The sequence below is a fragment of the Danio rerio genome, chromosome 17 (genome assembly GCF_052040795.2).
Source record: "Danio rerio strain M-AB ecotype USA chromosome 17, GRCz13ab, whole genome shotgun sequence".
Lineage (NCBI taxonomy): Eukaryota > Metazoa > Chordata > Actinopteri > Cypriniformes > Danionidae > Danio > Danio rerio.
In genome coordinates this window covers 3,175,774-3,190,413 of record NC_141037.1, presented here as the reverse complement: position 1 = coordinate 3,190,413, position 14,640 = coordinate 3,175,774, and the positions used below count along the sequence as shown (strand labels likewise).

Below are 14,640 nucleotides of genomic sequence, written 5' to 3'. Positions count from 1 at the left end.
ATAAATGCGGGACCAAGGTGCAGTAGAGGAGTGTGGCCATCCAGAACCAGAGATACATTCATTCATTATCTTTTTGGCTTAGTCCCTTTATTAATCCGGCGTCGCCACAGCAGAATGAACCGCCAACTTATCCAGCAAGTTTTTTTATGCACCGGATGCCCTTCCAGCTGCAACCCACCTCTGGGAAACATCCACACACACTCATACACTACGGACAATTTCGCCTACCCAATTCACCTGTGCCGCATGTCTTTGGACTGTGAGGGAAACCGGAGCACCCGGAGGAAACCCACGCAAAAGCAGAGAGAACATGCAAACTCCACACAGAAACGCCAACTGAGCCGAGGTTCAAACCAGCGACCTTCTTGCTGTGAGGCGACAGCACTACCTACTGCGCCACTGCTTCGCCCTAAACTAAAATGTGCTTAGGGTAAAAAGAAAAGTGCTGTACTTAAATGTAAAGCATTAGCATATAGTAGCCAACTCATCAACACCTGAAAATGTTGCCTGGACATCAGAAATATAGGCTATATGTCATATATTGAATATTATTATATGTCATAATCATATACAAATAATTTTTGCTAAATTTATAAATATATGTAGCATGTATATATGACATATTTGATTCCTCCACGTACCACAAGAAGGAAGCCCCCGTACCACTAGTGGTACACGTACCACAGTTTGAGAACCACGGATCTAGAGGGTTTTGCATCTGAACTCTTCATTTGTTGACAGACAGTCTAAGCTACTTATCAGAATTATGGGAACTATGATCAGCCTGACAATATTTAATTGGATGAAAATTTGTTAGTTTTATGCCTCACCCAGAATATAACAACACATATAAATACATCGATCATTTACTTATATCAAGACCGGATAGTCACTGAAGCTAAGCAGGGCTTGAGCCTGGTCAGTACCTGGATGGGAGACCACTAGGGAACACTAGGGGCTCTATTTTGAAGGTCCATGCGCAAAGCGTAAAACGCAGGGCGCAAATGCTTTTAGGGCGTGTCAGGACGCATTTTTGCTAATTTAAGGACGGGAAATCTGCCTTGCGCCGCGGCACATAGTCTAAAAGGGTTGAGTTTATTTTCTTAATGAGTTATAGGTGTGTTTTAAGAATAAACCAATTAGAGTCTCATCTCCCATTCCCTTTAAGAGCCGGCTGCGTCGCCCCAAGAGCGCATTCGCTATTTACAGGACGCAAAGTAAGTCTAAGTGGAAAAAATGAGCATTTCACAAGCAAACAGTTGACAGTTTTTTTACAGAAAACTGTTAAACAGAGCATCTACTGCGTGAGAATGAGAGATAAATGATCTACTTTCACTTTCGCTCTTGGATAGGGAAACCTTTACGCACAGACATCAATTAGTCTATAAATAAATACTTTTGTTTGTTAAACGCAAATATTTGTTTCAAAACTATTTCTAAATTCAGCTCTAATTTCCAGCAAACAAATAAATGAATAATAATAACAAAATGTGCTCAAAAACCTGAGTTATATCCTAAAACACCTGCTGTGCCCCATATGGTCTAAAACCTGACAGGTGGACAAATCTAAGCTTGTTTTTAATAAAACAAATATAAATATGGATATAATAAATAATACTGCTGATAATAATAACATTATACAAAAGCAAATTGTTATGAATGAACTGAAAAAGCCTCCCGAGAGGAAGACGACATAAAAGCAGTGATTTTTCATATTTATGTAGGCTAGAAAATAATATGTTTTGTAATATTTTAATGCTTTATATTTATATTCTATATCTATTCTTATTATATCCTATATATATCCTTAATATTAAACTTTTTTCATATGTAAAGATATTTGCCTATTGCTCTCTTGTGTGTATTAAGCAGTGTGTAAGCGAGGCGCAACTCTGCGCTGGAGTTTAGACCGGGTTAGTTTTGGTCTATTGAAAAATCTATTATAGTTTTTCAAAATAGCAACGCGCCAGCGGTCCGCCTCAGAACGCCTTCCTTTTTAGACCAGAACGCCTATGGGCGCACAAATAAGCGCTAATGCATTTGCTATTTAAACAGCGTAGCGCAACGCCTCAAAGCGACTCTTGTGCCAAGCTGAAACTACCAAAAGACTATTGCGCCGCTCCTTGCGCCACACTGCGCCGGGTATATGATAGGGCCCTATGTTGCTGTTGGAAGTGGTGTTAGTGAGGCCAGCAGGGGGCGTTCAACCTGAGGTCTATGTGAGTCCTAATGCCCCAGTAAAAGTGAAGGAGACACTACACTGTCAGTGGGCGCCGTCTTTCGGATGAGACGATAAACCGAGCTCCTGACTCTCTGTGGTCATTAAAAATCTCATGGCACTTCTCTTGAAAGAGCAGGGGTGTAACCCCGGTGTGCTGGCCAAAGTCCCCCAACCAGCCCTTACGATCATGGCCTCCCAATCATCCCCTTCCACCTAATTGGCTCGATCACTGTCTCTCCACTCCACCAATAGCTGGTGTGTGGTGAGCGCCGTTGTCTTGTGGCAGCCGTCACATCATCCAAGTGGATGCTGCACACTGGTGGTGGTGTGGAGAGACCCCCCTCATGATTGTGAAACGCTTTGGGTGTATGGCCATACACAATAAATGCGCTATATAAATACACATTACATTTACACTTACAATCATTACTATTGTAATGTGAAGAGACTTTCACTACTAAACATGTTCAGCAAGCACCTTCTGCACCTTTAATTGACTCAGAACAGTGTGATTTCCCTATTTAGAATACTTTTCTGAAATTATATTAAGAAGAAAGTCTGAAAATGCTAATGTAAAACCAACTTTACCCAATATATTACCTGAGTAGTTTGAACAAACATCGAACATAATTTATTTGAGTGCATATCAATTCCAGTTTAAGCCAAATTAAAGGCATGTATACTCAAAATGCACCCTGCAATCCTGTAAAACTTCCATTTTGTTAGTTCCTACCATTTCTGCCCGGTTTACACTGATGCTCCTCAAGTATATCACTGTGATCTTAATGCATGCAAATGTGGATGGAGGAGGAGCTGAGGTAAAAGCATTTCCACATCACAGCTTCACCTTCTCTTCGGCTTCTCATTGCTTTGTGCTTGTGCGCGATCTGTCTGTCTGTCTGGCTGTCTGTCTGTGTTTTTATCCGGCGATGTACACAATAAAGCAGCTCAGCATCACCATATAAGCGCGTGCCCGCGGCTCGCGTAAACATAGCAAGAAAAAAAACGCATTTCTTACCTCGCCGTTGTGTCAGGATGAATTTAGCAGCCTCTTCTGTTGGGAAGAGGCTTTGTGGCTGTGTGAGAGGACACACACACATATACACGCATGCATACACACGCATACACACACTCAGCCGCGTGCGCGCGCTCGCTCGGTCAGCCTCCCACTGCAGGAGCATCTGATCCTGCTACCGGTGCCGTGATGGAGGAGCCATGCTGATTTTAATAATGATGATGATGACGGTATAATCCACATATAGATGATGGGAGGTCTGCTAGATATTCCTCCTCTGCTTCTCTCCGTTTCTGTGTCTCTCGCAGGCACGCACGCGCGCGCGCTCCTGTGGGTTGTCTTTGCGGAGTGCGTGTACTGTAAATGTGTGTGAGTGGTGTGTGCATACTATGTGTGTGTGTGACACAGCATCACCTAGGAGACGAGCCACGCCCCCTTTGTGTACGCGGTGAGCGGGTGATTTGAGACGCGCGCTGATAAACAGGTCAGCTCATGAATAATTAATGAGATGATGAGGGTCAGGACAGCCCGGGGATGATACCGTGCAAATGTCTAAAACTGGATAATTAGATACACACTTATTTAAACTGAATTATCTTACATTAGGTTTTACCAAAAAGTATAGGTCATTTTGATGGGATTGATCAAGTACTGTATTTTTTTTTTACTTATTTGCATATTATTAATGTTATAAAGTTTGAGTCATTACAAATAAGACACTAGTTGTGATGAATTCTATAAACTAATCAATAACTGACCGGCTCATGAATAATTAATGAGAAGATGAGGACAGCCCTGCAATCAAACTTAAATAAAAATTAATTTCAAATATTCAAAGTTGATTTTGTCTGAATTATCTTACGTTACCAGCAAAAGCATATTATTAACGTTAGAATGTTTTTATTTATACGCAAATAATACACTAGGTATGATGACTTAAATTAAATTAACTAATCTAAAGCCTGTACTCATAAACCGCCAGCTCATGAATAATTAATGAGATGATGAGGGTTGCAGCCCTGCAATGAAACTCAAATTCAAATTTATGTATAGATATTCAAATATTATTAATACAATATTGAATATTATTTTTAAAATACCGTTTAATTTATTTACAAATTATAACTATTATAACTAAATAAACTAATCTGAAACTTGTACTCATAACCGACCAGCTCATGAATAATTAATGAGATGATGAGGGTTGCAGCCCTGCAATGAAACTCAAATTCAAATTTATGTTTAGATATTCAAATATTATTAATTTAATATTATATATCATTAAATAATACCGTTTGATTTGTTTACACTTTATGACTATTATAACTAAAATAATCTGAAACCTGCACTCATAAACCTACCAGCTCATGAATAATTAATGAGGTGTCTAAAGCACTAATGACTCTAAATGATCTCAGATCAGATATTCAGATATCTCAAACTCATAAATCTCATTTATTAGGATTCATTATGACTGAATTATCCTAAATTTACTAATAATGCAGGTAATTTTGTTGAGTCAGATCAAGTAGGTGACAATTTAATCGTATTTGTTTTTTTATTTAAAATAATAATTTTAACAATACACTAGACATGCATTTATTAAACAATTGTGAAATGCTCAAAAACAAGACAGCTCATGAATAATTAATAAGATGATTTAGGCTGGTATTATTAAGGTAAAACACAGATGTTTAATAATCTAAATAATCAGATACTTCAAACGTATTAAACTTACCTTTTACGCGATTCATTATAATTAAATTATCCTACATCTTAAGAACAAAGAGGGTCATTTTGTTGGGTCAGTTCAGGTAGCTGTACATTTAATTTATTTGTATTTATTTAACTAGTTTAATTGCAAATTTCACATTATAAAGTTTAGGATTAATTTATGCAGAATGTATAAATTGGGCACCTTATGAATAATTAATGAGATGGTGTAGGCTGGTATTTAAAAGGTAAAACACGAATATGTAAAAGATCTAAATAATTATATTTATATATAATTAATTATGACTGAATTATCCTACATTTAGCAGTAATTTAGTCATTTTGTTGAGTCAGATCAGCTAGATGACCATTTAATTGTATTTGTATTTATTTAATTATTTTAATTGCACATTTCACATTATAAAGTTTAGAACTATTTATAAACAATACTCTAGTCATAAATTTATTAACCAAATGTGAAATGCTCAAAATCGGAGAGCTCATGAATAATTAATGAGATGATTTAAGCAGGTATTAATAAGGTAAAACACAAGTGTCTAAATTATCTAAATAATCAAATAATTTCAAACTTATGAAACATATTTAATATAAGATTCATTATGACTAAATTATTCTACATTTACCAATAATGTGGGTCGTTTTGTTGGGTCAGATCAGGTAGCTGTACATTTAATTGTATTTGTATTTATTTAACTATTTTAATTGCATATTTCACACTATACAGTTTAGAATTATCTACAAATAATACACTAGTCATGAATTCATTAAACTAATGTGAAATGCTCAGATTGGGAACCTCATGAATATTTAATGAGATGATGTAGGCTGGTATTTAAAAGGTAAAACAGGAATATCTAAACGATCTAATCAGAATAATAAGTGATTCATTATGACTGAATTATCCTAGCAGTAATTTACATCATTTGGTTTGTTCAGATCATGTAGGTTTACAGGTATTATTTATTTAATTATTTTTACGAAATGGCAGGTTTTATTTACATTTATTTACTTTAAGTTTATATTTACAAATTGTACACTAATTTTGTATTCAATAATCTAATCTGAAACGTGCCCTCAGAAGCCAACCAGCTCATGAATAAATAATGAGATGATAGTGCTGGCGATGATGCAATATAACACACGTTTTGATTTACTTTTAAGTTTTAAGTTAGTTATTATTTACAAAATAAGCACTAGTTTTGTTTTCAATAATCTAATCTGAAATGTGCCAACAAGCTCATGAATAATAAAATGATTGAAACACAAATGTCTCTAAATGATCTCAGATCAGATATTCAGAAATCTCAAACTCAGAAATCTCTTATAATATGAGTCATTAAGACTAATTATCTATAATATTTCTTATTTTTTATTATCTTTATTATCTATAATATTTATTATTTATTATTTACCAATAATGTGGGTCATTTTGTTGGGTCAGATCAGGTAGGTGAAAATGTAATTGTATTTATTTAATTATTTTTAATTTAAAACAAATATTTTAACAATAAACTAGTCATGAATTCATTAACCAAATGTGGAATGCTTGAAAATCGGACAGCTCATGAATAATTAATGAGATAATTTAGGCTGGTATTAATAAGGTAAAACGAAAATCCAAATAATCAGATACTTCGAACATATTAAATTAATTTAATCTGATTCATCATGACTGAATTATTCTAAATTTACCAATAATGTGGGTCATTTTGTTGGGTCAGATCAGGTTGCTGAACATTTAATTGTGTTATCTATTTGTATTTATTTGTATGGTATTTAAAAGGTAAAACAGGAATATCTACACAACCTAAATAATCAGATTAATATGTGATTCATTATGACTGAATTATCCTATATTTAGCAGTAATTTACGTCATTTTGTCGGGTTAGATCAGGTACAGCTATTATTTTTTTAAAGAAATGGCAGGTTTTGTTTACATTTATTTATTTAACGTTTGTGAATATTTACAATTATACACTAATTTGTATTGAATAATCTAATTGGAAACATGACTAGCTCATGAATAATTAATGAGATGACTGAAACGCAAATCTCTTTAAATGATCTCAGATCAGATATTCAGATATCTCAAACTCATTAATCTTATTTAATAAGATACATTAAGACTGAATTTTCCTAAATTTACTAATAATGTATGTCATTGTCACATGTTGGGTCAGATCATTAAACTAATGTGAAACGCTCAAAAATCAACAACTCATGAATAATTAATGAGATTTAAGTGCTGGCCATGATGCAATATAACACACGTTTTGATTTATTTTTAAGTTTTAAGTTAGTTATTATTTACAAAATAAGCACTAGTTTTGTTTTCAATAATCTAATCTGAAATGTGCCAACTAGCTTATAAATAATGAAATGATTGAAACACAAATGTCTCTAAATGATCTCAGATCAGATATTCAAAAATCTCAAACTCAGAAATCTCTTATAATATTAGTCATTAAGACTAATTATCTATAATATTTCTTATTTTTTATTATCTTTATTATCTATAATATTTATTATTTATTATTTACCAATAATGTGGGTCATTTTGTTGGGTCAGATCAGGTAGGTGAAAATGTAATTGTATTTATTTAATTATTTTTAATTTAAAACAAATATTTTAACAATAAACTAGTCATGAATTCATTAACCAAATGTGGAATGCTCAAAAATCGGACAGCTCATGAATAATTAATGAGATGATTTAGGCTGGTATTAATAAGGTAAAACGAAAATCTAAATAATCAGATACTTCGAACATATTAAATTAATTTAATCCGATTCATCATGACTGAATTATTCTAAATTTACCAATAATGTGGGTCATTTTGTTGGGTCAGATCAGGTAGCTGTACATTTAATTCTGTTATCTATTTGTATTTATTTTTATGGTATTTAAAAGGTAAAACAGGAATATCTACACAACCTAAATAATCAGATTAATATGTGATTCATTATGACTGAATTATCCTATATTTAGCAGTAATTTACGTCATTTTGTTGGGTCAGATCAGGTACAGCTATTATTTTTTTAGGAAATGGCAGGTTTTGTTTACATTTATTTATTTAACGTTTGTGAATATTTACAATTATACACTAATTTGTATTGAATAATCTAATTGGAAACATGACTAGCTCATGAATAATTAATGAGATGACTGAAACGCAAATCTCTCTAAATGATCTCAGATCAGATATTCAGAAATCTCAAACTCATTAATCTTATTTAATAAGATACATTAAGACTGAATTTTCCTAAATTTACTAATAAGGTATGTCATTGTCACATGTTGGGTCAGATCATTAAACTAATGTGAAATGCTCAAAAATCAACAGCTCATGAATAATTAATGAGATGTAAGTGCTGGCGATGATGCAATATAACACAAATGTTTTGATTTATTTTTAAGTTTTAGGTTAGTTATTAATTACAAATTATACACTAGTTTTGTATTCAATTATCTAATCTGAAATGTGCCAACTAGCTTATAAATAATGAAATGATTGAAACACAAATGTCTCTAAATGATCTCAGATCAGATATTCAAAAATCTCAAACTCAGAAATCTCTTATAATATTAGTCATTAAGACTAATTATCTATAATATTTCTTATTTTTTATTATCTTTATTATCTATAATATTTATTATTTATTATTTACCAATAATGTGGGTCATTTTGTTGGGTCAGATCAGGTAGGTGAAAATGTAATTGTATTTATTTAATTATTTTTAATTTAAAACAAATATTTTAACAATATACTAGTCATGAATTCATTAACCAAATGTGGAATGCTCAAAAATCGGACAGCTCATGAATAATTAATGAGATGATTTAGGCTGGTATTAATAAGATAAACGAAAATCTAACAATTCAAACATATTAAACTTATTTAATCTGATTCATCATGACTGAATTATTCTAAATTTACCAATAATGTGGGTCATTTTGTTGGGTCAGATCAGGCTGTACAGGCCGAGTGCCTTAGTGCCCCTACCAGTGCTGATATACAGCCATATCGCACTGCTACGAGTGTGATATTGCGTCTATACAACAGTTTGACAGCATAATTGTGTATATAAAAACAAAATTAAACTTGGAGAGTCTCATCAGCTATCATATATATATGTATATATATAAAAGCAATATCACACGAGTAGCAGTGCGATATGGCTGTATATCAGCACTGGTGGGAGGCGTGTGTTGGCACGAGGCCGCAGGCCGAATGCCTTAGTGCCCCCACTAGTGCCGATATACAGCCATATTGCACTGCTACTCGTGTGATATTGCATTTATACAACAGTTTGACGGCATAATTGTGTATATAAAAACAAAATCAAACATGGAGAGTCTCAAAAACCCTTTTGCATGAGGAACTACTTTCTTCCAGATTCAAATCATACACTGACAGTTAAACAGTTGAGCAAGCATCTTTTAAACTGTAGATCTGTACTGTCTCTGCTTTTTGCTGGCTGTATGTGGGCGGAGTGATACACAAAGGGTAAAGAGGCTGTATGAGTTCTGATGTTGCATAATATCGCACGGCTATCAGCCAATCAGATTTGAAAACCAGACAGAACTGTTGTATGAATATATATATACAAACCTCTGTTAAAAAAAAAACTATTTTGGATTGATTTTGTGGATAGTAAAATACATGTTCAACTATTAAAATGCTTCACCACTTTTTATAATTAGTTTTTCAGTAAATAAAAAAATAAATAATAGTAACTTTGCTATAGATTTTACGAAATGAAATTTAAATACTATTTTAATTAGATTATTTTGCATTACTTCCAGATTGTTAGACCTACCAAACAATAACACTACTATTAATTTTAATTCAGAAACTAGGGCAACACTGTGGTTCAGTGGTTAGCACTGCCGCCTCACAGCAAGAAGGTCGCTGGTTTGAGTACTGGCTGGGGCAGTCGGTGTTTCTGTGTGGAGTTTGCATGTTCTCCTCGTGTTGGCGTGGGTTTCCTCCGGGTGCTCCGATTTCCCCAACAGTCCAAACACATGCGGTACAGGTGAATTGAACTAAATTGTCCGTAGTGTATGTGTGTGAAAGAGAGTGTATAGGTGTTTTCTAGTAATGGGTTGGAAACATATGCTGGAATAGTTGGCAGTTCATTCCGCTGTGGCGACCCCTGATATATAAGATACTAAGCTGAAGGAAAATGAATGAATGAATTCAGAAACGTAAGTTAATCAGAAAGCCTAATTATGAAACCTATTTTACAGATAAAAATAATAATCAGTAGCTTTAAATAATAATTTAAATAAAGAAAAATATTTCAGTCATATTTACATCTCATTAGCATAAAACGGTGACCCTAAAATGAGCTAAAATCCCAGGGAAAAAAAATGTTCATGATGTTAAATGTTCATCAATAAGGAAAAATACAATCATTGAAAAATTATCAGTGCATGTGATCAGTTGTAATTGAAGGAACACTGAAATTGCTGGGCTGTTTTAGCCCTAAGTTTTGGGTTAAAAGTGTCATTTAAATTTTAGATATATTATTTAGCATATTTTAGAGAGTAATAAACACACTGCTGTGGCCTGAGAGTTCATTGTGTCTGTGTGTGTCTGTGTGCGAGTGTGTGATTTGCTCTGCTGCTTTTGTCCTTTTTGTTACGCAGAGCAATTAAAGTCCATCTCAAACAATGTGACCCAATCAGCTTTTGTCCTCTGACTTTAGCATATTAATAGAGCTGAACAATCCTTCACTGAAACAGTAGATCTGCAAAATAGAGACATGCATTTGCATGTATCAAACACTTGCAAGCACTAAATCATTTATTTACATTCATTGAGCTTATGGGTTGCAGTTTAAAGGTGGTGTCATCAGTTTTTGACTCTTCTAAAGCATAAGAACAGATATTATATTACAGATATTACAGAAACATGCTATGTTAACAAGTTAGTTTATCCGTAAAACAGCTAAAGTCAGTTATTCTGCTTTTAGAATGTGCCTTCCTTGTTTGGAATGTCTGTCTTTGCTTTGATCTCTGTAACTCCGCCCACTGTCAGTTAAACCAGTTAAACTATTGACTTTCGCTTTAAGATTTAAAGGGCTAGCATTGCACCAGACCCCCGTAAGTGGTTTCGTTTGAAAGTGAAGAATCTATATTTTATGCACATATGCATCACTGTAGTGTTTATTCTACTGTGCAAAAGTTATTTACACTTAAATACACAGTATTTTGGATACCCGAGCTGGGTTTTGAACATTGGTTCATTTTCATATGGTTCATATATGACACATGTACAAGTTATAGCTCAAATGAAAGCTCTTGCCGGTGCTCATACGGTTCTATCATTCTTTTACTGAAATATATTCACATATCAAACAGTTGCTGAATGAATCGCGGTGTTTTCATGGCGCAGAAGTGAAAACAATACATTTATGATCAATAAGCAGCCCCAGATAGCACAGACAGCTGTCATCTCTTACCTTATGCTGTGTGTTTCAGGGCCGTTTCTCCTCTGTTTTTGAGATGATGTGCATAAATAATCCTTTTATATGTCTGACGTGCTCCAAACACAGTGAATTATGTTTGATCAAACAAAAGAATAGTGAAATATGAAAACAATGATCGCTCCCTGTGGCTTGTACAGCACCTCTCATCAATTGGAATACAATAACTTTTCCATAGATTATGATAAAGACATTTTTCTTTTTTCCTATGATTACAGACATGTGCAGGAACCACCAACATTAATTACAGCACGCTAGACCACACACAACCTAAAAGGTACACTTTCAAACTTGAGTTTATAAAAAACAATACAAAAAACGCCTCTTTTTTTAGGTGTTTATTACAACACAGACAACATATACAGATATTTTAAACACTTTCAATAGTGTTTTATGAAAATTCAAAGGGTTTTCCTTTCAGTGATACCAAATTTTTGCATTCACACCTCTGCATGTGGATTTGGGAAGCTTTTACATTTGGACAGGCAAAATCCAGGCGGAAATGCCAAAAGAGTTTTAACTGGTTAAAGTACACATGAACTCAAAACTAACCGTATTGATGTTGTTAGCTCACATTGCAAATTTTTTGGTGAAAAATTCATCGGTGCATGCCATTAAGAAAGCCTTTGTAATCTAAACTTGAATGAATGCACTTCCTGTTTGTTTTCAGTTTAATTCTCAGATTACCTGATTTTGAGGTAGTGGGCGTGATTGACACACTTAACCACGCCCCTCCAGCTCTGTTTAAGTTTTGACAACAAACAGAAATGGTGAGGAGGAGGAGTCTGTTATGTTGTATTAACTCTCCTCAAACCATTTTCCCCGTCTTTCCCCAATAAAACGCCTACTTTACTACATCCAATCAGCTCACAGTGGAAAAAAATAAGCCACGCCCACTGTTTTCTCATTTAATATTTCGTTTTTCTAGAAACTGCGTCACAATATGCCGAAAAAACGGTCGCACGTGGACTTTAACCAGTTATATTTCAAAAATCCACACAGTGGTTTTTAATCATTAAATAAAACACATTTCACGTTCATTCATTTTCCTTCGGCTTAGTCACTTTATTTATCAGGGGTCGCCACAACAGAATGAACCGTCAACTATTCCAGAAAATGTTTTACCACCCATATGGGGAAACACCCATATATACTCATTCAGACACACACACACACACACACACACACACACACACACTCTCTCTCATACACTACAGCCAATTTAGTTTGTCCAACGTAAATGATGTGTTTGGACTTTGAGGGAAACCAGAGTACTCGTAGGAAACCCACTCCAACACGGGGAGAACATGCAAACTCCATACAGAAACGCCAACTAACCCAGCTGGGACACAAACTAGCGACCTTCTTGCTTTGAGGCCATCTGACCCACTCGAACCAGTGACCCATTTGCTGTGAGGCCACTGTGCAAACCACTGAGCCACCGTGTCACTTCAGAATTTGAATTGCAATACATAGTTCAACCACTAGATGTCAGCTGCATATTTAAAATTTAAAACCATAATTTGCTGCAGATGTTCGCTGCATTACATTCATTCATTCATTTTCTTGTCGGCTTAGTCCCTTTATTAATCTGGGGTCGCCACAGCAGAATGAACCGCCAACTTATCCAGCAAGTTTACGCAGCGGACGCCCTTCCAGCCGCAACCCATCTCTGGGAAACATCCACACACACATTTACTCATACACTACAGACAATTTAGCCAACCCAATTCACCTGTACCGCATGTCTTTGGACTGTGGGGGAAACCAGAGCACCCGGAGGAAACCCACGCGAAGGCAGGGAGAACATGCAAACTCCACACAGAAACGCCAACTATGCCGAGGTTCGAACCAGCGACCTTCTTGCTGTGAGGCAACAGTACTACCTACTGCGCCACTGCCTCGCCTGCATTACATACACGCGCATTAGTTAATGTCCACAAACACATGTGTAACGATGAACATTGTGCAGACTCCGCCTTGTTTATTAATGTTTGTATTTAGCCTGTGTATGTATATTTGCATGTATTCATAATTGCTCAATTCAATTCTTCTTTATTTGTATAGCGCTTTTACAATATACAGGGTGGGTCATTTATATGGATACACCTTAATAAAATGGGAATGGTTGGTGATGTTAGCATCCTGTTTGTGGCACATGAGTATATGTGAGGGGGCAAACTTTTCAAGATGTGTGGTGACCATGGTGGCCATTTTGAAGTCGGCCATCTTGGATCCAACTTTTGTTTTTTTCAATAGGAAGAGGGTCATGTGACACATCAAACTTATTGGGAATTTCACAAGAAAAACAATGGTGTGCTTGGTTTTAATGTAACTTTATTCTTTCATGAGTTATTTACAAGTTTCTGACCACTTATAAAATGTGTTTAATGTGCTGCCCATTGTGTTGGACTGTCAATGCAACCCTCTTCTCCCACTCTTCACGCACTGATAGCAACATGAGAAATGACAGCACAAGCTTCCAGTATCCACAGTTTCAGGTGCTGCACATCTTGTTTCATTGCACCATAGACAACAAAGATAGTGGTAACAAAGATAGCATGCCAGATCATCTGGTAATTGTAGGAAATAATTCCAAAAGGCACTACTGTAACACCACATAAAACAACACAAAAATATGACGTATATGCCTAGTTCAGCAGCTAATCAGCCGGAATGACATGACGGCGACCAGCTAGACCTAGCTGTCACTCAAGTGGCCTTGCCCTTAATTATGCAAACTTAATATAAACAAAACAGATGAGTTATAAAACTATTCACCCCCTCACAGTTATCATGAAGGGTAAAATTAGCTATATGCACCAAAACCCTCTTTTGTAGCAGGCTGTAAACATGTTTTATCAGCTGTAAAATTGGCCAGTTTAGCATTGCAGTCAGTGAACATCTAGAGTTCCTAGAGCCAGCCCTCAAATGTGAGTGGATGAATTGCAGTTTCAGTTTTTCCATACTTGCTTCACGAAGGACAGCGGGATGTTGCAGCTTGGTAACGACACTTCAATATGGCATTCATTTTTGTTTTCACTCTGAAGTGCCCTTCGTAGGGCGAGATATCATGTTTGGAACACATTGGTTTTTTTTCAGTTTGATGATCTACTTCAGACAGAAACTGAATATTGAGTAGGGGCGGAGCTTTGTTTTTTTTTTAGCCCCACCT

At 35.2% G+C, this 14,640-nt stretch overlaps 1 protein-coding gene across 3 annotated transcripts in view; it reads right to left on the bottom strand.

Annotated features, from left to right (window-relative positions):
* Positions 1-3,588, bottom strand: part of pak6 (p21 (RAC1) activated kinase 6) — a 94,740-nt gene extending 91,152 nt beyond the window's left edge. For all 3 annotated transcript variants that reach the window (XR_015512892.1, XR_015512893.1, XM_087289994.1), the window contains exon 1: positions 3,240-3,588. The gene's annotated coding sequence lies outside the window, so the exon portion shown is untranslated. The remainder of the gene's footprint in view (positions 1-3,239) is intronic.
* Positions 3,589-14,640: the final 11,052 nt, after the last annotated feature.